Source organism: Dermacentor albipictus, chromosome 4 (assembly GCF_038994185.2).
Source record: "Dermacentor albipictus isolate Rhodes 1998 colony chromosome 4, USDA_Dalb.pri_finalv2, whole genome shotgun sequence".
Classification (NCBI taxonomy): domain Eukaryota; kingdom Metazoa; phylum Arthropoda; class Arachnida; order Ixodida; family Ixodidae; genus Dermacentor; species Dermacentor albipictus.
The window spans coordinates 176,587,135-176,600,134 of NC_091824.1; positions in this window are offsets into that span (position 1 = coordinate 176,587,135).

Genomic DNA, 13,000 nt, shown 5'->3' on the forward strand with positions numbered 1-13,000 from the left:
TGGCAACCTGCTGTTCATTATCTGAGAATGCCTGCCAAACGCACCCCAGTCTATTCTTATTCTTCTGATTATTTCAGTCTCATGATCCGGATCCGCGGAAACTACCTACCCTAAGCATATGTATTCCCCTATCACTTCCAGTGCCTCGCTACCTATCGTAAAGTGCTGTTCTCTTCCGAGACTGTTAAACATTACTTTAGTTTTCTGCAGATTAATTTTTAGACCCACCCTTCTGCTCTGCCTCCAAGTCAGTGAGCATGCATTGCAATTGGTCCCCTGAGTTACTAAGCAAGGCAATATCATCAGCGAATCACAAGTTACTAAGGTATTCTCCATTAACTCTTATCCCCAATTCTTCCCAATCCAGGTCTCTGAATACCTCCTGTAAACACGCTGTGAATAGCATTGGAGATCGCATCTGCCTGCCTGACGCGTTTCCTTACTGGGATTTTGTTGCTTTCTTTATGGAGGACTACGGTGGCTGTGGAGCCACTATAGATATCTTTCAGTATTTTTACATACGGCTCGTCTACACCCTGATTCCGCAATGCCTCAATGACTGCTGAGGTTTTGACTGAATCAAACGTTTTCTCGTAATCAATGAAAGCTATATAGTATTGGTTAGGAGGTTATTTTATGTAGGAGGCAGGGGCGTAGCCAGGGGGGGGGGGGCTTATGGGGCTTCAGCCCCCCCCCCCCCGAAATTTTTTCGTGCTGTCCATGCACCGCCGACCAAAGCGACCCCCGTCGCCGGAAATCACTCTATATTTTGTCTAGAATGTCTTTTTGACGCTCGAAAAGACATTTAACCGCGAAGATTGCAAACTCGGGCTGGATTTCGTGGCAACGCCCATACACCGGGAGTCACATAACGCCAAGCAGTCCCATCCGAGCACAAAGTTTCAAGGGCGCTTTGATGGTGAGCGGGCTCGCCGCCGCATTTCCCTGAGGCCACGGAATCTATGGAGCGCATGGATATCAATTGCGGAACTTTATGGGTATAAATCTCATAAGCTCTTGATGTGAAAGGTGCATTGACATTTCCAAAGTTGTGCTTTAGATTTTCAATTGCGGAACTTTGTGGGTTTAATGTTGTTATAAACATTTGACGCCAAAGGTCTATATTGACTTTTATAAAGTCTTACATCGAAACATACAACGAGAGAAGCCAAATCAACACACTAGCAGACGAGTTGACGAAGCAGGCAGCGAGGTCCAATGAGACGAAGCGTTGGGGTGGTTCATTTGTGCCATCATGTCACATAAAAAAATATCAACATTTTTTTTAACCTACGCCAGAATATCCATGTCAAGACACTAAAGCCAGCCAAAGTAACTACGTTCTTATTTATTTTTTCTACTTTGACTTTTATTCGCGAGGACAGATTGAGCCTCTTCAATTCTTTTTTGTTCTCGCTACCCTACCCGCGGGCTGCCAGAGCCAGCCAGAGCGCATACGTTTTTCTCGTATGGCCCCGACCACCATGCGGTGCACTTCGGTGCGCGTTCGGTTTGCTCTGGCCGAGTGGATTTTCACCGGACAGAGTTTTGGACGCTTTCTGCCTAGCAGACGAGAAAAAAAAAAACAATGGTCGCTCGCCGCCATCATTGTGGGGACTCGAAGGATTGCACCGCATTCCTTGAGCGGAACCTTTCCGGAAAGTCTTGTTTCGCCGCTGTAGGATACTGAGCAGTATGCGTATGGTTCTCAGTGGACCAAGCGTCTCATGTTTTCTTCGGTATTCCTTCCGTAGCCCCATTAGGTGCCCGAAGTAGGCATTAGATTCTGGCCAACATACTTTCCTATGCGTTTTTTTTTTTCCATTTCGGTGCCTCCGCCTCACAGAAAAAAATACATTGTTGCGGCGCAGCGAATTGTCGCATGGTGAAAGTTCGATTTTGATATTTCTTTTGCGGAAAGTAATGGGCGACGGGACGCTTCAGTTGCCGGATACGTTTATTATATTATTGCGAAAGCAATTATATGGACACTCCAGGCGCATTCCTGCCATCGCCCTGATGTTTCGTATAAAGTCCAAGGGTGATAACATCGTGACCACGCGCTGCATGCTGTATGTGCGAGTGAAAGCGTAGGAGGGGAGGTGGAATGGGTGAGCCGACGATGGTGGCTCAGACTTGTGTGCGCAAAGGAGAAAAGCGGGGAGCAAGCGTGCCGCCTTCCGTCGCGCGCAATACATCGGGGGGAGTGGATGGACTGGGGGCGGAATCTAGGATTCTGTGAATCTATGATTGTGCAACATGTTTATTTGCCTTGTTTGACGCATTATATACAGTTACTTCTTCTTACATACATAGACTCATTGGAGACTTATACGTATACTTAAATATCTTGTTGCGAGGTTTTGTGTATACATGCAGTGAACTTTGTTTCCAGTGACACTTTTTTGTCCTTTATCAAGCCGTATTTTCGCATTTGCATATCCCATTGTATCTTTGCATTTCTAATGTACGAAGGCGAGTCAAATGAAAGTGAGCCTACCCTAACCGCGCAATAATGGTTCGGTTCATTATCTGCGAGGCATGCGCGTAGGAGAACGGCATGTCTCATTTACAAAAGTGACACGCAGGTGTGAAGATAAATGTTCTTTAATGCTCTCATACACTGGGTTGAATATGGTTGTGTCACATAATGGACACTTCAAAAGCTGAACAGCTCGGTGTCGCGAAGTTTTTGACAGCTGAAGGTGTTTCCAAAACAGAAATTAATCACCATATGACTGCCGTGTACGTTGAACACTGCATTTCATTGACCACTGTGAATCGTTGGAGCAAACGGTTCAAAGGACGTTGCAAAGACATTCCAAGACCGGGCCAAAACCATCGTGCAATCACCCCCCACACAATTTCAAAGGTTCATGAGCTGCTGAAACAAGAACGCAGGATAAGCATCGATGAACTGGCAGACCGTCTGAACATCAGTCACGGTTCGGTTGACGCCATAATTCATGAGTTTCTCGGTTATCGGCTCTTTGGTGTGCAATGGATCCCCAAGATTTTTATCCATCGCGAGAAGACGGAGAAGTTTCGCGCTGCCTTGACTCATCTGATCGGGTATCACAGTGAACATGACGACTTGTTTGCAACTGTGATCGGGGACGAACCTTGGGGCCACTACTACGAGCCTAAAACACGACGGCAAAGCTTACAGTGGAAACATTCGAATTTACCACGTCCAAAGAACGTAAAGGCCATCATTTCCGCTGGAAAGGTGTTCTTGACTTTTTTTTTCAATCGACAGGGTCCATTACTGATAGAATTTGCTAAATCTTGAGAGGCTATCAATTGTTTCCGAAACGCCAGAACGGCAGCGTGTCGCAATCAAGAACGAACAACGTAGAAAATTGACGAATCGGGTCATCTTCTTCCACGACAATGCCTGTCCCCACGTCGCTTAGGTGGTTAATACAAAACTGGCAAAGTTCAAGTGGGAAACGCTGCAACATCCGCCATACAGCTCAAACCTGTCACCTTGCGACTTCTACATTTTGGGGCAAACGAAAAAACAGCTCAAGGGAACCAGATACAACCCATGGAGTTTTATAAGACGGGGATCACGCAACTCGTTAGTCAATAGGACAAATGTCTAAATACTCATGAAGACTACTTTGCAATAAAGTACCCCGTTGTTGGCTCATTCATTTGACTTGCCCTCATATATCTTGCAGAACTCCTGCTTTCTATACGTGCTCTCTGTCGCGACTATACCTTCGGTGCAATTACTCACGATACACGACAAGGGACAGCTACTCCGGCGTAATACATTGGAACAAACGATAGCGTCATTGAGATTTTTCACTGGCCACTGCATATATACAAGAATGTAAGCACGGTTCTTGAATGACAAAGTTTCATTAACATATTTGTCCTCAACTTGTTCAGTTCATTGCCTTTTAATTTTTCATATCAGCGGCATGCACTGCTTTCCTGGTTTCGAACTGATATAGTTCTAATGTTCGTGTGATATTTTCTTTACTTAATAAATAGACAAAAACATGGAAGCATTGACGTCAGTTATGTTGGGCACAATTTTTGGCACATACGAGTATAATATTTTATGAAAAAATACATACTTTACTTGTATTTACAGTGCGTAGCTTTCAAGAATTCGTTTGCAGCAGCTTTTGCAATGACAATGCAATTATTATTCATGTATTTGATCCCTTGATAAATTGTTTAAGAGGAAGCTTTAGCTCGGGCCCAATCCGACGCGGCCTATTCAAATATTTGTAAAACGCAGAAACGCTTTTCTGAGATAATCCTGCTAATCGCTTTTATTGAAATTGGTTGCATTTAAGAGAGAAAGTTAAATCCTAGTGTCTGTTGGAAAGAGAACTTCGATTTAGTGCCTGAATTTTGTTTAAAATATTTTGGAAAATTCGAAAGTTTGAAAAAATAGAAGCACGACGTTTACAAACTAATAACTATGCATGAAAAGCAGATATTGTGGTTCTGTAAACGGCATTTATTATAACAGTCAAAGCGGACAAGTTTGCTGTGTCAATTTGTATCTTAATTGGTTACGTTGTGTACAAGGGTTCTGCAAAAGCCGTATTTCCACAATACTAAATTCTTTTGAGATTCATGTGTAACGTAACTTTTTTGTCTGCTGTAGATGTACTATTAGATGCAATTCACAGAATTGTGATATCATTTTTCATTGTTGAGTCACGGAGTTTTAAACTTGATAGTTTCGTTTTCTGGAAATTTTCAATTTTGGCCAATTTTTAATAAATAAATGACCACCTAAATGAAAAATTCGAAGCCAGTGGTCACTAGAATTAAACTTGTTCTTTTAAATGCAACAAACTTCCTCAAATTTGGTGAAGTGGTTGCAGGGAAAAACGAATTCCCCTTCTACATGTACTTAAATAGGTGCATCCGAGCTAAAGCTTCCTCTTAAGGAGGAGGCTGAGCTGCATCGTGCAGCTATGTATATATATATATATATATATATATGTATATATATATATATATATATATATATATATATATATATATATATATATATATATATATATATATATATATATATATATATATATTGGGCCAGTGGCGTAGCCCCCCCCGAACAAAATTTCTGGCTACGCCGCTGGTAGGAGGTTATGTTAAGTGTGGCTTTAACATGTGGTATCACTTTTGTGGCTTTGCCAATATTTCAGTGGCGCTATGGTGGGTTGTAAGAAATGGGCCATGAGCATATGCGCTGTCCGGTACAGCCAAACTTTCTTAAATATTGCGAGGATTAGGAACACCCATTTATTTGTCCATTTAGCAAGTATCAGGAGACACTCAATTCCTTTATAATTAATGCTATTGGCTTCGAGCTCCACCACTGGAAAAGCTGGCGCCACCGTCGGTGTGACGTGCTAGGAGGGATCACGTGGACATTGAGTGAGTGAGTGAGTGAGTGAGTGAGTGAGTGAAGGAACATTTATTGTAGGTCCGGCGAGGACGCGAACTCGTCGCGCACCCGGCTAGTCCCACGTCGGGACCGGCAGGTCTAGCCCACCGGCCCGGTCGCGGGCACGCCGGACAGCCAGGATTTGCTGTTCCAGAGCGGGGCTACGCAGAAGCGAGTCCCACTCCTCCTTGATGAACTTAGGGTATGTCGACCCGCACTCCCACAGCATGTGCGCTAGAGTAGAGGTCTGCCCGCAGGAGGGGCAGGCGTCGTCGCGATACACGTCCGGGTAAGCCTCGTGGAGAAAGGACAGACACGGATACGTACTAGTCTGCAGAAGCCTAAGAGAAACGGCTTGCGCCCTATTCAACCTGGGGTGAGGGGGTGGAAAGACCCTTCTAGACATGTAGAAGAATTTAATAATCTCGTTATGAGTAGCGGGAGCATCCCTGTGGCCGCAGGGAGGAGGGGAGTCGGTGCTTCTTGCAGAGGAAGCGCGGTCGGTGAGGTCACGCGCAGCCTCGTGAGCAGACTCATTCAGGTTCTGGGGAGCACCCTCGACCGACCCTACGTGAGCTGGAAACCAGTGGATTGAATGATGCGTGAGAGCATATCGATTCGAGTTGCTAAGAAGACGAGCAGCTTGCTTGGCGATGCAACCCTTCAGAAAAGCCCTAACTGCCGTTTTGGAATCGCTATATATCTCGGACCCACGACCGTCTAGCAGGGCGAGGGCGATGGCGGCTTGCTCGGCGACTCCGGGGTCTGAAGTGCGAATGGAGGCGCAATTAGAAATCTTGCCGCTGGAGTCGACCACAACGATGGCAAAGGTCTTCCCATCGCTGTACTTCGCGGCGTCGACGAAGCTTGCTCTAATGTCTCGTTGCTTTATCTGTTTGAGGATGGCTGCTGCTCTGGCCTTGCGTCTGCCCTCGTTATGGACGGGATGGACGTTTCGGGGCACAGGGGCCACTTCGAACTTGTCTCGAATGCACCTAGGGATCGGGGTACTGACCATCGGGAATCCCGCAGGGTGGTAACCCAACTCTTCGAGGATGTGTTTACCTGCCGCTGTGGTGCTCAGGCGAGTGAGTTGCGCACGTTCTTGGGCCTCGGCAATCTCCTCGGCAGTGTTATGCACCCCCAGCTTGAGGAGATCCTCGGTATGGGTCCTGATGGGTAGCCCGAGAGCCCTCTTGACCACTTTGCGGATGAGAGCGTTGAGCTTGTCTCGCTCCGCTCTGAGCCAGTTGTGCATAGAAATTGTGTACGTAAAGTGACATAGCACGAAAGCATTGATAAGCCTGAGGAGATTGTTTTCCTTCATTCCTCGGTGCCGGTTTGCTATTCTGCGAACGAGGCGGAAAGCGTTGTCCGTCTTTGCGATGATCTTGCGGAGAGCCGTTCCGTTCCCGCCGTTGAATTCGACAAACATGCCGAGGACCCGAATAACGTCGACCCTGGGTATCACCCCCCCGTCACAAGTACGAAGACTGATGCTGCTTTCGGAAACTGGCTTCCAATCTTTGGGTCTGCCTCCTTTCTCTTTTCTGTAAAGCAGAAGCTCCGACCTAGCGGGGGAGCATCGAAGTCCGGTGGGGCGGAGATACTCCTCGATCACATCGATCGCCTCCTGCATGGATTCTTCGACTGTGCCCTCGCAGCCGCCGGGGCACCATAAGGTGATGTCGTCGGCGTATATGGTGTGCTTGACGCCCTCTACGCGTGCCAACCTCTCGGAAAGACCAATCATACAGATGTTGAACAGGGTGGGTGAGATGACGGCGCCCTGAGGAGTGCCCCGCCCTCCGAGGGGCACATCGTTGGAGCGGAAGTCCCCAATGCGAAGCTTGGCCTTCCTGTCCGTTAGGAAAGAGCTGACGTAGCTATGGAATCTGTAACCGAGACCCAGGTCTGAAATGGTCTTTACGATGAAGCTGTGGAGCACGTTGTCGAAAGCTTTCTCGAGGTCCAGACCGAGCAAAGCCTTGACGTCTCTGGAACGGCCATCCACAATCTGATGCTTTATTAGCTTCATTGCATCCTGCGTCGAGAGTCCGGCGCGGAAGCCGATCATGTTGTAGGTGTAAACCTCGTTGTCTTCGAGGTACCCGTTGACCCTGTTGAGGACGACGCGCTCCATGACCTTGCCGACGCAGGAGGTTAGAGAAATCGGCCTGAGGTTCTCGATGTTCGGGGCCTTGCCGGGCTTGGGAATGAGCACCGTACAGGCCATCTTCCACTCTGCAGGAACAACGCCGCTATTCCAGCACTCGTTGATTTTGTCGGTCAGGAAGACGATCGACGTGTCCTCGAGGTTTCTCAACATTCTGTTGGTGACTCCGTCTGGACCAGGCGCAGACTTGCGGTTGAGTGCGAAGATGGCCTGTCTGACCTCGGCAACGGAGAAGTCTTCGTCGAGCTCGGGGCGTGGAGGGCCTCGGTAGTCCGGGAGTTGGGTCACTGGATCTCCATCGCGACAGACGGGCAAGTACTTCTGTACGAGTTTTTAGACGAGCTCATCAACCGTGTGAGACCTGGTGGCTTCGTGAAGGGCCCGGGCCAACGTATGCCACGTGGACATTGCGTGGACATTGCGGCCGCATCGGCTGCTTCGGGAGCGCCGAAGCGAGCTGAAAACGAGTTTGCATTCCCTCGTACGCTGCGGTCCTCGTTTAGTGGCGAAATTTTCCCGCTTCGAGTCTCTCCTTTACAGCGCTTGAAAGCACTGCAATAGGTAGTGGCTGCCTTTGAAGGCGCGCAACGTGGTAGGCTACTGCTCGGTGCCGCAGGGCCGGACGCACGTAACGGAGGCCGGTGTCAGCCTTATTCACACGTAGCCGCAGGACAAGAAGCTGCGTGAAACTTGCTAGTAACAGCGCAAAATATAGACAAGGGACGAGACAGGAAGACACCACAAGCGCTTGTGGTGTCTTCCTGTCTCGTCCCTTGTCTATATTTTGCGCTGTTACTAGCAGGATGGAAAACCAACAAGCCCAAGCTGCTATTCTTGCGTGAAGCTTGGCTCACGAAACATAAAACCGGCAAACAGTGATCGGCTACAACTCGGGTATGCAGCAAGCACAGAGCGAGAGGAAGATTTCTGCTACGGCGCCCGGTCTGCGATGTTCTGAAAACGCGCACTGAGACGCTCGCCCGAGTCTGCTGCACGACTAATGTTATGACGGTTTGGTCTATCAACTTGTCGATGCTATAGATACTGGCAAGTTCAGTGGAGTGGAAAGGCAGTGGTAAGAAGCACATTTAAAGAAGGAATGGCATATGGTAATGTTTGTGTTGTGAATTAATGCACTGGATTACAAAAAAGGAGCAGCGGGAAATTGCACGCTGAGAACACCGATAAAGATACAGTGCGACGCAACTCGAAAAATAATATTGAAAAGTCAAAGAATTTAGAAGAAGAAAAAAAGATTGAATCGTCGCGACGGCACATCATAGTCCCTGTAGGCGTCGAAGTCTCTACAATGAAGTTATTTTTGAACAGCTCTGATAGCTCCCACGCAACAATGGTTGCTTGTATACTGTCAAATGCTCATATTCTGCGGCCTAAAGCTCATGGCACGGTGCGAAAACGCGCGCGCGGAGAAAGCGAAACAGTGCGCGGACAAGCATGCAGACACGCAGTCGGTCGCTGCGAATCTGCGCGATCGCTGCATTGAGGCTTCTTTCTAATACGCTCCATTTAGTTATACAAACACTATAAGAACATATTTCACATAGTCTGCTCTCAGCGTTTACCTACCTTTCACGCAAGACGCCGGTTCGGAAGTCTCCATCGCGGCGACCGCGCGCAGTGGCGTTCACTGTACGTATTCCGGTAAAGAGATAGCGTCTGTAAACGATTCTGTGCTTTCAGTTTGCCCAAGCTTATTATTTAGACAGTAAATAACTTCTCTCGTTTCGAAAGTACTTACAGAAATGTCCGGGAGAGCTCGCGCGTGGTGTTTTCTGTGAGCCCTGACAGCAAAACCTATGAGGAGCGCGCCGCGTGATCCCGCATACTACGCCAGCGAGGCGCTTCCGATAGATGGCGACTCCGTAACTCCTCGCCGCCAATAGTAGAAGGTATATTGTGTTCCTAAATTCATGTGTGTGCCAAAGATCCATGAAAGAAAAACTTCCGTGATAGTGTTGCTGGAGTACTTAATATTATTCCATCGGCAAATCTCGAAAAACGTTGACAAGGTAAGGAAAATGATCTTGGGTCTTCCCAGGCCATCGTATATGTGCAGTGTATGCCGTTTTTAGTCAGATCACTGAAGCTCAGCAACATTTCGTTGGGCAGTTGACATGGAAGGAGACAGACACGCTGGATGGCAATGTTATGACTAAATTTTAGCGTCTAGAGACTACTTAAAATGTCATCTTAATACTAGTACTTCCCCTTACAATAGTGTTCCTGCTGAAAATCGACAGGTTTGGTAGGTCTTTCTGTCATTCTCCTTATATATATATATAGTTGGAGAAACGAAGGTGCACACTTACGAAAATTGAATCTTTAATTTTTTTAACGTTTCGGCCGTGGCATGTTGAAAACATGGAACGTTAAAAGCATTAAAGATGCAATTTTCGTAAGTGTGCACCTTCGTTTCTTCAACTACCTATACACCGGACCAACATAACTTTTCGTTTATATTGTTGCGGGAAGAAAGCAGGCCCACGAGTGTAAAATAACTTATATTTACAAATGATGGATATGGCGTTCAGGCAACCGCCAGACTTCGTCTTTCTCTAGTCCAATTCAACGTCTTCCTTCACTTCACCGTAACATCACCCTCCCGGTGGGGGAGCTCCGTCCCGGTGCAAGTTAAACAGCCTCACTTATTGGGGGGACATAGGGCTTGAGCCTGGTGACGTGAACAACATCACTGGTTAAGTTGGGAGGCACGGAAGGCTGACCGAGTGGGGCGATCTCGTAGGTCACGTCGGACAGTTGGCGTAAGATCTGGTACGGACCAGAAAAACGGGACAGTAATTTTTCCGACAAGCCGACACGACGTGAAGGCGTCCAGAGAAGGACAAGGGAACCAGGTGAAAAATGGTGGTCTCGGTGCCGAAGGTCGTAGCGTCGCTTTTGAGAAGCTTGCGATACTGTGAGGCGATGACGGGCGACATCTCGGGCCTGGGCGGCTAAGTCAATAGCATCGCGAGCGTAAGCAGTGCTGGGTGACTGTACTGCGGAAGGTAGCAACGTGTCAAAAGGCAAGGTGGGGTCGCGGCCGTACAAAAGGAAAAATGGTGAAAATCCGGCAGTGTCGTGACGGGACGAGTTGTATGCGAAAGTGACGTATGGTAAAGCGACGTCCCAGTCGCGGTGATCGTTGGAAACGTACATGGCGAGCATTTCAGTGAGTGTGCGGTTGAGTCGCTCGGTGAGGCCGTTCGTTTGAGGGTGGTACGCGGTAGCAATCCGATGTTCTGTAGAACAGGAGCGGAGCAGATCATCAACGACCTTCGATAGAAAGTAGCGGCCGCGATCCGTCAGCAACTGGCGAGGGGCGCCGTGGTGCAGGATGACGTCTTTTAGTAAGAAGTCGGCGACATCTGTAGCGCAGCTGCTTGGCAGGGCTCGTGCGATGGCATATCTAGTGGCATAATCGGTTGCTACAGCAATCCATTTGTTTCCTTTGATGGAAATTGGAAACGGACCAAGGAGGTCGAGGCCCACACGGAAGAAGGGCTCTGTAGGTATATCAATGGGTTGAAGCAAACCAGCGGGAGGCATAGCAGGCGTCTTCCGGCGCTGACACAGGTCGCAAGAAGCGACATAACGGCGCACAGAGCGATAAATGCCAGGCCAGAAGAAGCGGCGCCGCAGGTGGTCGTAAGTACGAGTGACGCCCAGATGTCCAGCAGTAGGAGCGTCATGAAGTTGCTGGAGCACGGTGAGTCGAAGGTGCTTGGGGACGACTAGGAGGAGCTCCGGGCCGTCAGGACGAACGCTACGACGGTATAAAGTTCCATCGCGCAAGGTGAACATCCGAAGGGACGGGTCAGTGGGCGAGGAGCTTAGGCGTTCCATAAGTGTTCGAAGAACAGGATCCTTGCGCTGCTCGTCGCCAATGTGGAGGAAGCCGGAGAGGGACAGAATACTGATGTCCGAGTCTGCATCGGTATCGTCCGGTTGATCCACGGGATTGCGGGACAGGCAGTCAGCGTCTTTATGCAGGCGTCCTGACTTATATATAATAGAAAATGTATATTCTTGTAGGCGCAATGCCCAACGTGCAAGTCGTCCAGTTGGGTCCTTCAAAGAGGAGAGCCAGCAGAGGGCGTGATGGTCGGTGACAACGCAGAAGCTCCGACCGAAAAGATACGGTCGAAATTTCGCGACCGCCCATACGAGCGCGAGACATTCTCTCTCAGTAATGGAGTAATTTCGCTCGGGCGTGGAAAGGCGGCGGCTAGCGTAAGCGATGACACGGTCTTGGCCCTGTTGACGCTGAGCGAGGACAGCGCCGATGCCATGACCACTCGCGTCAGTTCGTACTTCAGTGGGCGCAGAAGGGTCAAAGTGGGAGAGAATCGGGGAAGTGGTAAGCCGCTCAATCAGGGTAGAGAAGGCTTTCTCCTGTAGCGGTCCCCAAGAGAAAGAGGCGTCTTTCTTAAGAAGGTCAGTGAGAGGGTGAGCGATGTCCGCAAAATTTTTCACAAATCGCCGGAAATAAGAGCATAAGCCCAGAAAACTACGGACATCGTTCGTTGAACAAGGTACAGGAAAATTTCGCACGGCGTGAACTTTCTGTGGATCAGGTTGGATTCCGGCGGCGTTGACGAGATGACCAAGCATGTTAATTTCACGGCGACCGAAATGGCACTTGGAGGAGTTTAGCTGAAGGCCAGCCCTGCGAAACACGGAGAGTATGGTTGTGAGGCGCCGCAGGTGGCTCTCAAAGTTCGGCGAAAACACAATCACATCGTCGAGGTAACACAGGCATGTAGACCACTTCAAGCCGCGCAAGAGAGAGTCCATCATGCGCTCGAATGTAGCTGGCGCATTGCATAATCCAAAGGGCATGACTTTAAATTGGTACAGACCGTCCGGTGTGACAAAGGCGGTTTTCTCGCGGTCCATCTCATCGACGCTAATCTGCCAATAGCCGGAGCGGAGGTCAATTGATGAAAAGTATTGGGATCCGTGAAGGCAGTCAAGAGCGTCATCAATGCGAGGCAAGGGATAAACATCCTTCTTTGTAATCCGGTTGAGGTGACGGTAGTCAACGCAGAAGCGCCACGAGTTGTCTTTTTTCTTTACTAAGACAACCGGTGATGCCCACGGGCTACTGGAGGGTTCAATGATGTCCTTGTCCATCATCCTGTCTACTTCTTTCTGTATGATGGCCCTTTCTGTTGCCGAGACACGATATGGCCGCCTATGAATGGGGCTGGCGTCACCGGTGTTGATGCGATGCGTGACAACAGATGTCTGGCCAAGTGGACGGTCGTCCAAATCAAAGATGTCCCGATAAGATGACAGGAGATGACGAAGAGCTGTTGTTTGCTCGGAAGGAAGGTCGGGGGCGATCATCTTAGAAACATCGTCCGCAGGCGTCGAGT